Source organism: Engraulis encrasicolus, unplaced genomic scaffold (genome assembly GCF_034702125.1).
Source record: "Engraulis encrasicolus isolate BLACKSEA-1 unplaced genomic scaffold, IST_EnEncr_1.0 scaffold_29_np1212, whole genome shotgun sequence".
In the NCBI taxonomy this organism is placed as follows: Eukaryota; Metazoa; Chordata; class Actinopteri; order Clupeiformes; family Engraulidae; genus Engraulis; species Engraulis encrasicolus.
This window is the reverse complement of record NW_026945588.1, coordinates 142,501-147,500: the sequence shown is the minus strand read 5'-3', so window position 1 is coordinate 147,500 and position 5,000 is coordinate 142,501. Positions and strand designations below refer to the sequence as shown.

At 41.8% G+C, this 5,000-nt stretch overlaps 1 protein-coding gene across 1 annotated transcript in view; it reads right to left on the bottom strand.

The window, feature by feature from the left end:
- Positions 1-5,000, bottom strand: part of pdxka (pyridoxal (pyridoxine, vitamin B6) kinase a) — a 29,457-nt gene that overhangs the window by 15,126 nt on the left and 9,331 nt on the right. The window lies entirely within an intron of this gene.

Below are 5,000 nucleotides of genomic sequence, written 5' to 3'. Positions count from 1 at the left end.
ACACACACACACACACACACACACACACACACACACACACACACACACACACACACATTATACACACAAACACACATTATACACACACACACACATTATACACACACACACACGCACAAACACACACACACAATATTGTGTGACTACCGTGCTTGCATAGTTTTGAGAGGAGAGAGAGAGAGAGAGAGAGAGAGAGAGCGAGAGAGAGAGTCTGTGTGTGTGGGAGGGTGTTTCCTGTTAATATATAATGGTAGAGTGCAAGGTGGTTGAGTTCATGTGTGTGTGTGTGTGTGTGTGTGTGTGTGTGTGTGTGTGTGTGCTCCTCCTACTCAAGCGAGTAGGTCGCTTTTCTGCTTTGCTCCTGCCTAACTTCAATTTCTTTACTTTTTTTTTCACACTATATCTTGGATTTTATTTGCCATATACACAGTTTTTAACAAGTTTAGAGAAGAACAACAGAGGATTTTATTCATACATTAGTGTTTTTCACAAGAGAACCTAGAAGTCAAAACAATTGCCGAGCTGAAACAATAACAAAATGCGACAACGACAGTCCAAAAAATGGATACTGCTGGAACAACGGATTTCTGCCCTGGAATCCTTACTGGGTGATCGCCTATCAAAGACTGAAGGAAGTCCTGAAACAGGTGCCGCAAATGCAAAAGCAGACCAACGACCGGCTGATGTGACATTTGTGACGCTGGACGAAACACCTGGCAAAAGCTTCGCAAAGCAAAATGTGAGTAGGCCTACTCACTATTGGGAAAGCAAAGGGGCTCGACCCAAAAACAGAGATAAAATACTAACTTCAACACCAGTGCGGTCTGCTGCTGCCAGACCAACTTTTTCAGGGCAGCCCATAAAACTTCAAAATCGATTTGAGTGCCTTGAACAAGTGGAACCAGTTGCTCCCAGAATAAAAACTGAACGTACACCGCATTGGAATAACAAGAACAAAGTTAGACGGCAGCTGCCTGCCTCTCCTACAACACTTGTTGTTGGTGATCTGAGTGTGAAAAATATCGGAAATGGAACTTTTAAAGTGTCCTGTCTGCCCCATGCATCCGTACGTGAGACCAAGGACAGTATCCCACAATTGGTGTCTGACCACAGATCTATTGATCGCCTTGTTGTTCACTGTGGGGCAGCGGATCTGTTCAAAGAGCAAATAACTGTCAAAAAGGATTTTAATGACTTATTTTCAACTCTAAAAGATCTGAAAATTCCATTCTTCATCAGCGGGCCAATACCAGCACCATGCTATCGCGACTTTGCGTTTTCGAGATTAAATTGCTTAAACACATGGCTGTCAAGGACATGCAGATCCAACGGTATCAGCTTTGTTGACAATTTCGACCGTTTCTGGAGACGCACTGTACTTTTAAAAAAAAACAGTGCAGAACTGAGTTGGACCGGCGCCAAAGTGCTGACAGACCAGTTGGTTTACAGCATTGAGACCTTGGGCGCTGATAAGCGGCCTGTATCTGTATCCACTCAGACACAGGGGCATTTCAACAAGCCCTCTGTGCCTGTAAGTGTGCAAACTGAGCCACAGACTGGCGAAAGCACACACACAGATGACGTAGCCAAGTCCCTCTCTGCTCAAGTGGAAAAACAACGGAACACACAGAACTCGCCACAAACTGAACCAGCTTTCGGAACAGCTGGAAGATCTGTCACAGAAACTGGCAGCAAGCCGCTCGCCGGAGATCAAGTGTTCACCTCCTTGTCGGACTGGCAAAATGCCATTGGCATCACCAATTCCACCTCCCAGGTCTGCCAAAAAGCGACTGTCCACACAGGAAATAGGAAATGTGGTTTCCTCAAAACCAAACTCACCCCCAGATGTGGCGAAACGCAGCCACCAGCAAGCCCTGGCAACGGCGACAAAATGCAATCACCAATGGAATCACAACCTTCCCGGAACGACGAAACACCATCTTCATCTCCCAGACTGAGATTTCCAGAAACTATGGCGAGACTACTCCCCTATGCCAGATCTACCTTTTCTACCCCCAGACATTCCTACCAAGCCTCCTATGCGGATATTTCTCAAGGTCAACCTCATTCTACCCCAAAATCTAAAAGGATACTTCCATCCATGACTGCACCCAAAAAAGGCAAGGCCCCACAACCACCTGTCTGTGCTCTGGAGTACAGTAGTATCAGTGAGGATGACATGGTTGAAAGCACAGTCTGATATCAACTGGGTCCCTACCCACATAGTAACAGTTGTTTTGAAAATAAGCAGATAAGGGGACCCGTGGACAATCTTATTCCAGTTCTAACAACAAAACGAGGTCTCTTGAGGACACGCATACATTCCCCCAAGACGGCAAGCATGGGAAATCTCAGACTTGTCCCAAAAAAACTCACTACCACAGTGGAAATGCCTCCAATGCTCAATGCTAAATTAGCTTTACAGAATAGTAGATCTCTAAGGAACAAGCCTTTTGTTGTCAATGAGTTTATCTGTACCCACAACCTTGATTTTTTATTTTTAACTGAAACATGGCTGGAAAAATCCACTAGCTCTATCACACTTATAGAAGCAACTCCGTCACACTTTAATTTCATTAGTACAGAAAGGCAGAATAAACAGGGAGGGGGGATAGCAATTATTTTCAAGGCACTGTTTCAATGTCAAAAGACATCACTAGGTGAATTTTCATCTTTTGAATACTTAGCTGCAGTTCTAAAATGTTCTTCTGACATACTGTTATTGACTATTTACAGACCTCCAAGACTTTCTGCACCACTCTTCTTAGAGGAATTTGGTGAGCTGTTGTCGAATGTTTGTGTGGACTATGATAGCTTGTTTATAGCAGGCGATTTTAATTTTTACGTGGACGACTTAGAGAATGTCTATGCTAAGGAATTTTTAAGTCTTATTGACATTTTTAGCCTCACACAGCATGTAACAGGACCAACACACAACCAAGGTCACACTTTAGACCTAATAATAACAAAAGGCCTTAATGCTTGTGCTAGTGTCAAAGACTATGGCTTTTCTGACCATTACTGCATTTTTTCTGATGTTTCTATGTACCCTCATGTTCAAAGGGAATCTGTTACAGTCAAAAAACGTATAATCAACTGTGAGACAGCCTCACTCTTTCAGCAAGCACTTTCAGAGATCCAAAGTCAAACCTCAGAGAGTGCAGATGATCTCATGGTTAATTTTAATTCAAGGATGACCCGTATTATGGATGTTATTGCCCCCGAAAAAATCAAAACAGTGGGACGTGAAAAAGCACCTTGGAGAAAGAATCCCACAGTTATATTGCTAAAGCAAGAATGCAGGAGGGCTGAAAGACAGTGGCGTAAATCCAAACTTGAAGTCCACTACCAAATCTATAAACACACACTCTCGAAATACAACCAAGAAATTTCTAAAGCTAGACAATCTTTTTTCTCTGACATAATTAACAGAAATATTAATAATGCACGTGTCCTGTTTGGCACTGTGGAAAAGCTAGCAAGGCCCCCAAATCTAATGCCCTCTGAGTTCCTCTCAGTCAGCAAATGCAATGAGTTCGCATCCTTTTTCAAAGGAAAGATTGAAAAAATACGTGCAAACATACTCACACATGTGCAACCGACCCAAGATTCAGACCAGCTTGCTATGGTGAAGTTAAATCCTAACCTCATGAGAAATTTTCATTTAGTTGATGTGGACATTCTTAATAGAACGGTACAAAGTCTTAGCTCCTCTACATCTGACTTAGATATTTTACCAACAGCCTTCTTCAAATCCATCTTAAATCTAATATCATCAGATGTACTTCAGATCATCAACACCTCACTACAAACAGGCATATTCCCAGGCTGTCTGAAAGAAGCAGTTGTGAAACCCTTACTGAAAAAGAACAACCTGGATGCACTGGTACTAAACAACTATAGGCCCATATCCAATCTACCATTCATGGGTAAAATAATAGAGAAAATTGTTTTTAACCAATTAACTGCTTTTCTAATGTCTAATAGCTATTTTGATAAGTTTCAATCAGGTTTCCGTGCCTACCACAGCACTGAAACAGCTCTTATTAAAGTTATGAATGACATAAGATTGAATTCTGATGCTGGCAAATCATCCGTCTTGGTACTTCTTGATTTGAGTTCTGCTTTCGATACAGTTAATCATTCTATACTACTACATAGACTGGAACACTGGGTTGGCTTTACGGGCATAGTGATCGACTGGTTAAAATCGTACTTACAACAAAGAAGTTTTTTTGTCGCCATTGGAAGACATACTTCATCACCAATGTCTCTGGATTGTGGGGTCCCCCAGGGCTCCATTCTGGGACCACTACTGTTCAATCTGTATATGTTGCCACTGGGACACATTATCGAGAATAACTCCATAAATTACCATAGCTATGCGGATGATACCCAGCTCTACTTATCTATGTCCCCAAATGACTATACCCCCCTTGAATCACTCTATCATTGCATGGACCAAATTAACAAATGGATGTCTCACAATTTCCTCCAGCTGAACACAGATAAAACTGAAGTAATTATATTTGGGAAAAGAGAGGAGAGACAAAAGATTGCTACTATCCTTGAAACGAAGGGACTGAAAGCAAGGGAAACAGTTAAAAATCTTGGGGTCCTCATTGACAGTGACCTAAACTTCAACAGTCACATGAAAGCTATTACTAAGTCTGCATTTTATCACATAAAAATTTAGGGGCCTGATGTCTAAACATGATCTGGAGAAGCTAATACATGCCTTTATTTCTAGTAAAGTTGATTACTGTAACAGTCTTTTTACTGGCTCCCCCAATAAAACCATTAAACAGCTTCAACTTGTACAAAACGCAGCTGCAAGGGTTCTTACAAAGACAAGGAAGTTCGACCACATTACTCCAATTTTAAGATCGCTGCATTGGCTCCCAGTAAGCTACAGAATTGATTTTAAGGCTATGCTACTTGTGTTTAAATCACTAAATGGAATGGGACCCACATATCTACTGGATATGTTTCAGCTGTAT